Raw genomic sequence first — 14,111 nt, 5'->3', positions numbered from 1 at the left:
GTTACTTTTTCTAGAAAAGGGAGTAAGAGGTGGTGTGTCTAGCATTTATCATAGGTATGCAGAAGCGAACAACCCATATTTACATGAAAGTTATGACCCATCCCGCAAAACAACATATCTTTCATATCTGGATGCTAACAATTTATATGGGTGGGCGATGAGTGAACCCCTCCCGTATGCAAACTTTCACTGGTTAAGTGAGCAAGAAATTGACAACTTAAACATTGAGTCTCTATCTACGCACGCTCACGGTGGTTACATATTAGAAGTTGATTTGGAATATCCGGAAACTCTTCACGATTCTCATAGCGACTTTCCTTTGGCACCTGAAAAAATGACAGTTACTGCAGATGATTTATCTCCCTATTGTTTTAGTTTGTTAGAAAAATTAACAGGGAAAAAAACTATTCCGAAATGTGAAAAACTGCTACCTAATTTATTAGACAAAGAAAGATATGTGATTCATTACAGAAACTTACAATTGTACTTACGTCTTGGAATGAAGTTGAAAAAAATACACCGAGTAATAAAATTCCATCAACGATGTTGGCTTAAAGAATATATAGACTTCAACACTGCAAAACGAAAGATGGCTAAGAACGAATTTGAGAAATCCTTATACAAACTTTTAAACAACAGCATTTTCGGAAGATCGTTAATTAATACGAGAAAACGTGTAGATATTAAACTTTGTCATACAGAAAAAAAATTGTTCAAATATACTGCTAAACCATCTTTCAGTTCGTGTAAAATATTCAATAAAGATTTAGTTGCAGTGGAAAATAAAAACGCACAAAGATTTTTATGAACCAACCTATATATGCGGGATTTTGCATCTTAGATTTATCGAAACTTTTAACGTACGATTTTCATTATAATCATATGAAAAGCTTGTACGGTGATAAATTACGTGTATGTTTCTCCGATACTGATAGTTTTTTTTATATCTAATTGAAACAGAAGATGTGTATGAAGATATGAAAGAGTACGAACATTTATTTGATACTAGCGATTTCCCTAAACAACATTTTTTACATAGTGAACATAATAAGAAGGTTTTAGGTAAATTTAAAGATGAATCAAATGGAGAAGCGATAAGCGAATTTGTAGGGTTGAGATCAAAAATGTATTCTTACACGTATGAAGGAGGTGAAAAGCATACAGCGAAGGGTATTACAAAATCATCATCAAGAGAATTAAAACACGAAATGTATAAAAATTGTTTATTTAATCATGAAATTAAGTTTTGTCAAATGAATGTTATTAGGAGTGTTGATCATGTGTTGACAGTTCAAAAAGTAAAAAAAAGATTTAGTTCCTTTTGATGATAAAAGATGGATTTTAGAAGATGGAATAACAACCATACGAAAAATATTTAGTTCTCATTACATGTTATATATATATATATATTGTTCACCCTCCATTTTCTTTGCGTTTAATATATGATTGAATTTTCAACAGAAATTTATTATATCTGTTTACATTATATATGTGAAATGATTTAGAAAATAATAAAATGAATTGTCAACAGAAATTATTTGTTTGTGTTTTCTTTTAATGAAATCGTTCACTAGAGGCTTCGCGGTGTATTTCATATCATTGTTACATCATGTCAGATGGGTTGTATGAGGTCACAGTTCATAGAGTCAAAGGAGGATACCTTGTTGTGGATTTTTGTTACATCATGCCAGATGGGTTGTATGAGGTCACCTTTCTTAGGGTCAAAGTTTGCATCAGATACACCTCTTGGGACTCCTTACATCATACCAGATGGATTGTATGAGGTCACCGTTCATAAGGTCAAATGGGACGTCAGGTACACCTCTTGGGACTCCTTACATTATACCAGATGGATTGTATGAGGTCACCGTTCATAAGGTCAAATGAGGCGCCAGGTAGGCACCTGCGGCTGTGAGGGGTTTGGGGTGCAGTGAGGCACTTTGCTCTCTCCTTTCCCCTACTCTGATGACATCATATTATCTGAAAGCAAAGAAGGTATTCAGAATAGCTTAAATAACTTATCAAATTACTGTGAAAAATGGCAGTTATGTTTAAATACTAAAAAAACAAAAAAACAACGATCACCCAACAAAGAACTACAAAACTGGAACCATACATGGGCGCATTGCATTTGCGCCAATTTTTACAAAATCCAATCTTTCATTTGCGCCACAAGGTTATATTTCATTTGCGCCAAAAAATAAAAACTACATTTGCGCCATTTTACAGGTAACATATAACGGAAAAGTTTAAAATATTCATTGCTACATCGTGAATAAGATTTTTTTTTAGAGTATTCCCCCTGCGTAATTAAGTAAGTTCATACTCTTTTCTAATATAAATGTGAGAGTCACTTAGGTTTAAAACTATACAGTGTTCACATGTTTTAAGTGTCAAGATGGACACAGTTAATTCTGAGACAAACAGGCCGTTAGTTTTTTTTTCAATTGGATTGTTTCATATTTTTCATGTCTTGGCTGTTTATAGCCAACTATACGGTGTGGGTTTTTCTCATTTTTGAAGGCCGTACGGTTGCCTATAATTGATTTCATCCACTTCATTTGAACTTTGGTGGATAGTTGTCTCATTGCCAATCATACCACATCTCCTTATTTTTATTTAGAGGAAATAAGTCTGTAATTTATTATGACCACACATACAGGTTATCCAGTGTACATGAGTACATCCGAGTCGTTGCTTACAAGTCTTGTGTCAGAACAAACCTTTTGATTTACTCTAGTGTATAGTGCTTTCTTTTAGGTTTTATGATCTCTAATTTATAACAGAACTATGTTTTAACATTATTATGAAAAGTCTCTTATTAAGAACGTATCAGTGTAAAGTGCTTTCATTATGGTTACGATGACTGATTTCGGAGGAATATGTTTTATCATGCAATCAAAAACTGTGTATTAAAGTTATTGTCAAAAGTCTCTTTTGAATATAACTGTTTTTTATACTATTTACCTGTATTTACCTGTATTATTGGCGCAGATTTAATATGGTTTGTGGCGCAAATGAAAGATTATTTTGGCGCAAATGAAATGCCAATTGGCACAAAAGCAAAGCACCACCATATATAGTAAGGTTCAACAATGAAAAGATTGCTAATGTTACAGAATATAAATTTCTGGACACCTTAATTAAAAATAATGGAAATCTAAATGCAAGTTTAACAGATTTAGCCGAAAAAGCTAGGAAGGCTCTTTCTTCAATAAAATCACATGCAGCCTTTTGGGGAAATGTCCCTGTTAATGTATCCTGTAATCTCTTTGATTCTCTTATTAAGCCAACTTTCACATAAAATGCAGAAATATCATACATGGATACATATCATTCTTATTGTTAAGCGAGGCAGATTAAAATCCCCAAAACAAAGATATAGATAATTTGAAATATTTGGACAAGTTTATTGACATATTTGATATAAATAAAATGTTTTATGATCTTCAGGGCGATCAATTTTGGGAAACAGTTTAAATAACAATATGCAATTATAATTTGGACGATTTCAAACCTGCAATATATGGAATTTTGTCACAATCTTCCAAAATTTGATGTAGTTTATTGACAGGTAAAGAACAGAGCTTGGTTAACAGAATGATGATGTCTGTCGTTGTTTTTAGAAATAGTAATTAGCTCCGAAATATTTGTGTTATGAGAACGGTTTTCAGAATCGGTTCTTATGTGTTTGTTTAAATTGTCTGACGCCTTGACGTCAGACATTAAAATTCAATAGCAATAGCGGATATCCATTTTATTAATAGTTCACTCAATTTCATTGCTAAGTGGATAAAGTTTCATCGTGGGAATTGCAGAGTAATAGCTTTTCCAAAAAGCTAGCTTGTTATTGCAAAAGTAAAAAAGTAAAAACCTCTCTATAAAACTTGCCATGTAAAAGCTGATTATTTGTTTGTGTTATACAAGTTTGGTCATTCCACTGTATCTGTTTTATTAATAGATTCAATATCAGAAAATTGGTGAAGCGTATTGAACTTTGCTCATTAAAGAATCCATTTATATATTTCAAACAATTTATTATTTTGTTACACATATTTTTGAAATTGTTTATAGTTCACCCCCATTGCGTTGCGACGTGGGTAACATTTGCATCTTGGGAATTGAAAAGAAATAGCTTTGCTAAAAAACTTAATATTGCAAAAGTAATTAAATGTGGGAACTATCTTCTTACAACTATAGTGTGCTCTTTAGAGAAATATTTTTTTGTTTTTTGTTTGTTTTGGCAATCTTATTAATTTTTGAGAGAAATGCTTGGAAGGATAGGTATGATAAGAGCAATGGTTGGCTGCTGAAATAAAACATACAATCGAACACTTTTAATATTAATATATTGAATTGAAATTACCAAATGGAATAAGTGAAATAATACAATGTGACCTATACAACGTTTAATCCTTCAAATAATCACAGAAATAAGCATTATTCAACGAAGTAATTTTTTTTTTGAAAATTTCAATATCTGAACAGAGTTTGTCTGCCAAAATCTTCTAATAGTTTACATAGCATTACCATCTGATTTTATAATAGTTGAAAATAACCTACAGAATTTTATACAAAGAAAACAAAATTGCAATAACTATAAGAATAACAAATCATGAACAGAAAGGACAATTTTATCCCGAGACTACTATAGCACTCTGTTATAGTAGTCTCAGCTTCATCACATGATTTTTTTTTTTATAATTTCACAGTTATCTGTTGTAAACAATATATTTACGTAGCAAATAGACAAACCCCAACTAAAACACAATCCAAGTCCACAACAGAAGTCTTAAATCTGTAACCAAACTTGCACTAATGTCTAGAAACGCACTTCTGCTCACATTCAATAGATGCTTACGGCAGACAAACTTATTGGGAAAGCTCATACTTGTCAAATCTTTAAATACATACCATGTTCTTATACGGGAAACGAAAGTGTTCACATCAATCGAAATCAAATGACGATGAAATTCGGAATCATTTGTTTAAAAACTATTACCTTGATAATCCAAACCATATAATGAAAAATTTATTATATTAAATTAACAAACGGGAACGCATGGAAAATTAAAAAAAAACAACAACAAATAAACGTTGCTCTATGATCTCAAGTATTATAAACGACCTCAACGATTCTGTGTTGATTGTTTGTCAAGGTCACGATCGGTATACTTCGGTACAGAAACCCGAATGTAAACAATCAGCCAAATTTATCGATCAACAATCACAGAATGAAATTTGTTTGTCGATTACTCGTAAAAGATGTTAAAAAAAGTGCTCAGAGGACTTTGGTATAGTTTTATTTATATGCATATATTGGTTCAATAATTTCCCTAATACTAAAGGTCGGTCAATGTAAAACGTATCCAATTGTATCAGATACATTTTACGTATATAGTGATATAATGAAAAAATATGACCACGATTGTGAGTACATTAACTTGATGTTCTCGTTTTAGAGAATAACGGAGATCAAACTTGGACACTTTGGGGCAACTGATTAACTTCCATCTGGTTTATCTTTAAAAGGGCATTAGCTGTCAAATTCATGTTCACCTATTTGACTCAAATTCTCATATTTGACTTATGACATACTAAAACGAATATCCAAATTATAAAAAGTAAAAAATAAACAATTAACTATGTATAGGTTCGATAATATGTATCAGCATTTCGTGTGTATTTTAATCTTGACGCCATCTAATTAACCATCGTGGTAACCTCCGAAGACTGCCGACGGTCATATTACCTGATATAAACATAAATTTTGATATAAATAGATAGCGAACTCGTGCAATTGGATTTTTCTAGGTCTGTTCGATTTCATATTATAGGTTAAAATATGTTAATTATCATTTTCATCTGTATAAGAATGGGTTTTTGTGGATCGAATCAGTCAACCAAATGGTTTACCCTTGTTTCACTTCCAATGTTGACATTCTTTTCCTTTTAATAACTGAACACGCCTAGTTCGGATTCAATAAGGTCGAATTATCCACTTGCAAGTGAATAATTAATCAACGATGTTTCTTACCTTATTTTGACAAAATTGAACCAAACTGGCTGCTAAAAGCGAATTTATATTTCACTATTTTACTTTCATTAATGATTGAAAAGAAAAAAAATCATATTCTATTTTTTTTATATCTCATAGCTAATGCCCCTTTAAATTCCTCACTTAGATCATTGCTCGGACTTTAGTCATGACAGTTTCTAATTGTTTTGCTTACATTTTATATGTCGTTATATCTTTGAGTGAAATATTGTAAAAGATGTGTAGGAACTGCGCTTTCGAGGTACCTGGCTCTGATTAGTGTAACAAATAAATACCCAAGTCCATTAATATCGCATCCGCAACCTAAACAAACCGAGTTCACTTTATTATAAGCCACAAATAATATAGAATGATCTATAATATTATGAATAAACACGTGAAAAAGTAAAATATAACGTATTTTGTTGTAATCTGCTAATGAAGCGCAAATGTAGTATATTCTGTATAGTACACCATGGTCCGGCATGCCTTTGGATGATTTAAAAAAAAAATACTGTCATCGAGTCATTGCCCTTTAACAGTATTTTTTTCGCAAGCCTACGCTAGTCAGTGGTAGTACGCCCCATTTCGAAAAACCCCACCATTGCCAACTAAGAAAAAAATGTAACTGTTTTAGCTACAGGTTCCCTTGAAATGAAGAGAATACAGATTTTTGATACGCACAATAGACTTAAGAATAATGTACCCTTTTGTTGTTTCAATGCTAAACATATGGAAATTTTATAAAAAATCCACAGCCTTTCACCTTGTATTCCTATATTTGACAATTAATAAATAGAGGATTATTGCAGGCAGTGCTAGCAATGATTTCACTAAAACAAGTATATAAATAAAGATATTGGTTATAAAACAGTATTGCTTTGCACAACTTTTCCCTTTGGTATATGTACAAAATGACACGTCACTTTTTTTGTATTTTTACTGTTTTCGTAATACACAGGCGTACAGAAGGGGTCATCAACCTTAAACTCGTATTGTGTTTTGTTATATCTCCAGATACGTTTACGTCAGTGTATCTGATACGAGCGGATACGCTTTAAATTGACCAACCTTTAGTATAATCACCAGAAGCTCGTTTCATATGACTTTAAGTAAAATTGCTTTTTAAATTTAGTTTACTTACAACTAGTCTTTTTATTATATTAAAAAAAAAAATCAATTATGGAGCGAAAAATTTTCATTACTAAAATAACTTCTAAGCATAAGAATGACATGAGATTCAACAAATTGGTATAAATATTAAAACAAAGATGAGGATTCCATCAGTTTAAAATGTGTAATATAGTGTGTTTCAGAGTTTAATTTCGGGACTATTAATTTTCGTCCATGAGCGCCTTTATCGGTTTATTTTTATCTCCTGACCCTTTCAATACGAACAAAAGTAGAGAGATGTATTAGAGAATTTATAAGTAGTGGATTCGCAAACGAAAAACGATAAAACAAATCAACGTCGCTCTATTATCTCACTTATTTTTCACGTGCTCCATGATTCTGTATTGATTGTTTTTCAAGGTCACAATTGGTATACTTCGGCACAAAAAAAAAACCCCGAAAGTTATAAATTAGCATCCAAAGTTTTTGCTCAACAATCAAGGAATACACTATATGTATACCGCAGCTAGAACACTTCCTGTTGTCTTTATACGCCAAATATAATAACAAAGTGATGTTTCATACCATGTCGATTTCTGTCACGGCACTTTTCTTCACAATTTGGGATTCATTTAGGGATGGAAAATACGTTTTATTTTTGTATTAACATTTTCATAACTATAAATATAGCCATGTTTAGCTGTAGTATAAAAACATTATTCGGTCAATGTGATCAAAATATCAACTTTTTTGTATTCGGCTATAGTTATAGTTGAAGAGCTTGGTAAACCTCATCCTTCTCAGTTTCTAAGCCTCATACAAAAAAGTTGATATTTTTCTGACATTGAGCTAGTATTGTATAGTTGTCGATTATACGTAATGAATTCGTAATAGAAATTCAAAGAAACCTACATATGAGACTTAGTTTAGTATATAATATATAAATAAGAAGATGTGGTATGAGTGCAAATGAGAAAACTCTCCATCCAAGTCACAATGTGTAAAAAGTAAACAATTATAGGTCATAGTACGGCCTTCAACACAGAGCCTTGGCTCACACCGAACAGCAAGCTATAAAGGACCCCAAAATGACTAGTGTAAAACAATTCAATCAGGAAAACCAACGGTCTAATCTATATAAAAAACGAGAAACGAGAAACACTTATGAACCACACCAACAAACGACAACAACTGAAGAACAGGCTCCTGACTTAGGACAGGTGCATACAAATGCAGCGGATTTAAACGTCTTAACAGGCGCCAACCTTCACCCTAACCTGAAACAGTAGTGTAACATTAAAACATAACAAGACACACAATAAAATATCAATTGAAATGAAACTCGATCAAAAAGACATATTAAACAAAAACAAGTAAATATACACTGAACGAATAAGTTTGATCTATGACACAATATATATACAAATTTGTTTAAATTCTCTTCTTTTTTTTCCTCAGTTTTGCATATTTTTTTATTCATTTTAAAAAATGAACCACACACCTGGATCCTTAGAAATTTTGACATTAAACAAGCCTTCTCGTCAACTATTTTTTTAAAACTATAGTGATCACCGTCATACCAATTTTTTTTATTTTTAGCTTTAACCGTTTTCTTTCTTTTTAAAGAAGCTTTACATACCTTTTCAAAAATACTATGTATTTTGTTTGTTGCATTATTAATGCTAGTTTCATCTGGATTAATCTCCTCATATATAAATTGTTTAATATCATTTTGTATTGCAGGGTGTGTATATGATTCCTGTAATCTTAAGCACACTTTCAGATTTCCAAATATATCTTAATTGAAAATCTTTAAAAATTAGAACTATTTTCTTACTGTTTAAAATTTGCAAGGATTTGAAAAGATATTTTACTGTGGCAGTCTGAAAAGTTTGCCATAAAATCTGATACATTGAAATATAACATATTATGTATTAATCTCTCAGATACAAGTACATAGTCTACAACACTACAACCATTAGGTTTATAACAAGTGTAGCTTCCTGAGCTATCACCACAACATCGTCAATTCAAAATACGAATTTGATTACTAATACAAAATTCCAGTAAAGTTTAACCTCTTGAATCTATAATACGGTCTTGACTGACTCTCTCCTCTTCAACATAGTCAATATTATAGTTATTATTTTAGATTGGAATGTGATGAGTATCATCATCTCCAATAAAATCCCTTTCATACCCAGTTCTGGAATTAAGATCAGCAGCTATCAGAATATACCCGATTTTGCCATACTTTTCAGTTATATCTCTCTCAATTATTTCTATAATATCTACTCTACTTTTAGGGGCATAATATACTAAACACAAGTATATGTCTCTTACACAATTAAAAAATTCTTCGCACAACTTTAACCACTGGTACTCAGATGTACCAATATTTAGAAATGCTATACATGTTTTTATACTTTTCCGGAACAGGATACCTAGTCCACCAAAGTATCTGTTATTTTTAAATTTTTCTCTCCAAAACTTGTAGAAGTGAAAATTTCAAATTTTATGTTATGTTCATCCCCAATATGAATCTCTGTTAACAGGACTATATCGCTATTATCAAATTCAGAGATAAAATCCTTATCATTAGTCTTATCATAATTCTCAGATAGTAAACCACCCACTTTCCAGCTGCATATATTCAAGCCTGTTCCCATCTCTTCTAGGATTATTCTGAATGTATATTTGAAACTGGTTATATATATGAATTTGTATATATATATATAATATATAACTGTATAGATTAAGAGGTTTTCTCTATAATTATGCTGAAAGCTTTTTTTTCGTAGGTCTTATTTGATATGATCAGAGTTGATTATTCTAACTTCTAACTTTATATTATTAAAGTAATATATTCATAAGTCTTGATCTGTAGTAATTTCAAAGTTATGTTTTAATTCTACTGTATATAACAAAAATATTTCTTGTAATTCTAATGTATATAAGTAATATTCTTATGTGACAGTCTTAGTATATTATACAGCGCCTTAACTGTAAAAAAAAATAGGCTGAAAGCAAGAGTAATTGAAGTAATAATGAAAAAACACAATAAACAACTAATAAAGTTCTTGTTATATTTGCTGAAATATAATGGTCAAATTAATTAAAACGTCACGGCCACGCCTGCCACATCTACCTCTTTGAGGATGACTTCTGCCTCGATTTGAACAGTATTGCCTTCGCGGGCTGAATTTTGGTAAGCCTAAAGCTATGTCAATGGAATCTCTGATATTTGACGCAAGCATAGCAGTTCTATTATTGGTTAAGTTAAACCCATCATGTTCATTGATAAAACGTGGAATTGCTTCACCTTTGAAGGCCATATTGCTATTGTCACAGAAAGTTATAAATTCATCTAGCCTGAACTTGCCTTTGATCATAGCGGTGATTAATTGACCTTTGTTGTTGTATTCCTGCGAATCATTTCTTGGAGTTGGAAGTGATAAAATGATTTAAATGTTGGGATTAAGCTCATGGATTGTCTCATGCAAATTTTATTCATTTCATCCACACACATTGTAGAAGTTTTTGTTTTTAAATCATTTGTAAGAGTATGAAGAACCAAAACATTCGGTTCTAAATGTATTTTGTTTTTCTCTTTCAGTTTCTTCTAGGGTAAAAGCTTCAATTTTATTCAAATTATAGTTGGATGATAGTTTTTCAGGGTTAATCCTACTGGTATTTGAGGACCCAATTAATGTAAACTAGGGATCTCTTGATCTTTTTGTTCCAGTTGAAGATCTATCCTATAAAGAGTACTTTCCATGTGTCAATCCTTGCAGATTTCTGTGTTAAATCATTTGAAATTCTGTCATGTCAGAGAATAACTTCTTCATTTTGTCCATTTGAGCCTCATTTTGCTGTTTAAGAAGTGTGCATTAAGATTCTAAATTTGATTTTAGTAATTCTTGTTCAAGAGTAAAAGTGTGGTTAAGGTTACTCATTTTTGTCCTTAGTTCACCATTTTTTCTCTCCACATTTGACTTTTTACTGAAAGGTGTACTCAAATTTCTCTTTTCGATGAAACTGTTGCCCATTTTTAGGATTTTTTCCCAAAAAACTGTCGCCGGGGGCAGAGATGCAAATTAATGCTGTAAAAAGATCAACCTTTTATCTTACTGTAGAATTTTTTTCGGCGGAATGTATGCTTGTGCGCAAAAAAGATCCTCATTTATTTACACCTACCACAATCGACTGTTTTTGTTTTTTGTTTTTAAATTTCTTTAACTAAATAAACTTTTATAGCCCATAGAAACAGATGTACACAATTCAAATATATGTCCTATTTTTTAAAGTGTCTTCTCTATTAAATAAAGAGTTTCATTTCTTTTGTTTGATTTCAACTGGACATCAACCTGTACTGTACGGCAAACATCTATAAATTTGCCTTGGAGATCGGTATTTTTGTTATACTTTTCTTCAACACCTTCCACATAACATGAGAAACACTCAATGGGAATGTAATGGACAAACAGGACAATATAGTGGATTTTTAATAGATTTCACTTTCTAAAATAGCAAACTTAAATATTTTTCACATGTACTTTGCAAAATATTGATAGCTTCTGGGGGTCTGTACCCCAAGACCCCCTGCCGGTATATCATAACAATCAGGTCAAGCTATTGCCTTGTTGAATATTCGTATAACGCAGTATGCATGTAAAAAGTCCGAGATTGCTTTGACCTCTAATGGCCTTTCGACACTTGTGGGGGACCGTGGAGCGTCAGAGCAGTACCCCATGATTTTCAGCATCGTACTTTCGCTTTATCTATGATATTGCAATCTGAGACGTTATTTCCTCTAAAATCTTGTAAAAATGACAGCTAATAATATCCCTCTTTAAAAGTGATGGTTATATATTGAATTCACATTGTCCGTCCTTTTTTTGTTAGTTCGTCCGTCCGTTCGTCCAACAAATATTTCTGTCACACTTTTCGCAGGTACTACCTAACAAAGTGATTTTATATTTGGTCAGCAGCTTGGCAGATATAAGTTGTAATGTATGAGCATTTTCGGATCTGTCGGATACATACTTTCGGTTTTCCAATACTTTGAATTTTTCAATATGTTACATGAACTTAAAATTTGTCGTCACACTTTTCTCAAGTACTACTATAACTAAACAGAAGGTTTTCATACTGTGTCAGTAGCTTCACAGTCACGAGTTGTAACGGCTGAGCATTTTTCGGATTTGTCAGAAACCCGCTTCCTATTTGACGAAACTTCGAATTTTTCAATATGTTGAATGAACAAACTTTTTCATCAAACTTTTCTCAAGTGCTACTGAACAAGAAGACTTCAAACAAGTACTTGATCAGCAACTTTACAGTTATAAGTTGTAACGTATGAGATTTTTTTCCGGATTTGTAGTACATCAAATTCCGGTTTCCCTATACTTTCAATTTTTCAATATGTGGAATAAAGTCAACATTTTTTGTCAAACAAAATCATGTCTGTAGGGACTTGATCCATGTGCCTATGTAATTTTATTTCACGAACACAGCGATAATTCACAGGCAAAGAACAAACAGTCGTGTTGAAAATATTGAGGATAACAGATTTGAACTACTGTAGCTCTAACAGTCTTATATATTTGTCTGTATCAAAATCGATTTATATATATCATAGGACACACAGATGTCATTCGTTTCTGGTAATGGTTTGCATTTGAGAAGAAACAGAAACAGCAATACAGCTACTTATAAAAAAGATGTGTGGTGTTTTAAGTTGCAATACACTCTCTACAGTAGATACCCTCCTAAATTTGTTTTAAGGGATTTATTTGATTGTTCTTATTGCTTTGTAAATAAGTCAAACGTTACAACTATTCCGGACAATAAAGTCATATAGTAACAGTGCTTCGGAACTGGTAAGATTTCAATGATAGATTAAAGTTGTAAAGGAGTACGTCCGGTAAGGGCCGATTTTGGCCTCAAATTTCAGGTTCATCTGATAAAATATTTTGGACACTTTTTAAACACTCAAGTGTCTACTTTAGTAGATTCAATTAGTTTATCTGAAAGATTTGGGCCGATTTAGTCACTAAAGACGCTCAAATTCAGGCTTAAATATTAAAAATCTTCCAATTATGTCATAATATGACACTTTTCAGATGGTTTTTGTCAAAAATGAAAGTGGCCGCATTCGTGTTCATCCTCGACCTTTATATATGATATGTATTATCATCAAATACAACTTACATTTAAATGTTAAGAATGAACACGAATGCGGCCACTTCCATTTAAGACGAAAACCGTCTAAAAATTAACTCAAATGCTAAAATTGTGAAGATTTCAGTAATTTAGCATGACTTAATGATGTTAGTACCCGATACATGTGTATTGTATTGTCAAAAACAGCCCATATTTATGTAACAGAAGTATTCTTCTTTCCAATAAATAGCTAAAAGTTTACATTTTAACAATTTTGTAAAACTGCTATATTTTGGGGCCAAAAAGGGGTCTTACTGGACCTACTCCTTTGAAAGTTGCACCTACTCGTCTAGATGACTTACCTGCTCTTGTGATTTTAATGCTGTTAAAAATAATTTTATAATTTCTCGTTTTATAAAACAAATAGCTAGAGGCGAACACAAATCTGCATCATACGAATTAAAGGAGATGACGGGTAAACATCGATTAGACAGCAACCCAACATCTAGAGGCAACAATGTCTATAGTCGGGTGTCTATACCGTACAATTATTGACTACCAATGGATCGGTACCGATTCCGATATCCGTCTCTGAGAGTACCATACGAAAAAAAGTAAATAATTTAGTACTAACATGGTTTAATTGATAAATTTAGTTTGTATAATGTCTAATTCATAATTATGTAACTTTATAAGTAGTAAGGTTTCGCATTGACAAATTTTGCGCAAGCGATATGTTGTATTGATCCAAAGCACAATATCCGTGCACGCACTTACCAAAACACACAACAAGGAA

At 31.9% G+C, this 14,111-nt stretch overlaps 1 protein-coding gene across 1 annotated transcript in view; it reads right to left on the bottom strand.

Annotated features, from left to right (window-relative positions):
- Positions 1-14,111, bottom strand: part of LOC127738063 (uncharacterized) — a 258,109-nt gene that overhangs the window by 145,443 nt on the left and 98,555 nt on the right. The gene's annotated exons all lie outside the window — the stretch shown is intronic.

The sequence above is a fragment of the Mytilus californianus genome, unplaced genomic scaffold (genome assembly GCF_021869535.1).
Source record: "Mytilus californianus isolate M0D057914Y unplaced genomic scaffold, xbMytCali1.0.p SCAF_4, whole genome shotgun sequence".
In the NCBI taxonomy this organism is placed as follows: Eukaryota; Metazoa; Mollusca; class Bivalvia; order Mytilida; family Mytilidae; genus Mytilus; species Mytilus californianus.
This window is presented reverse-complemented; position numbering and strand designations above follow the sequence as displayed.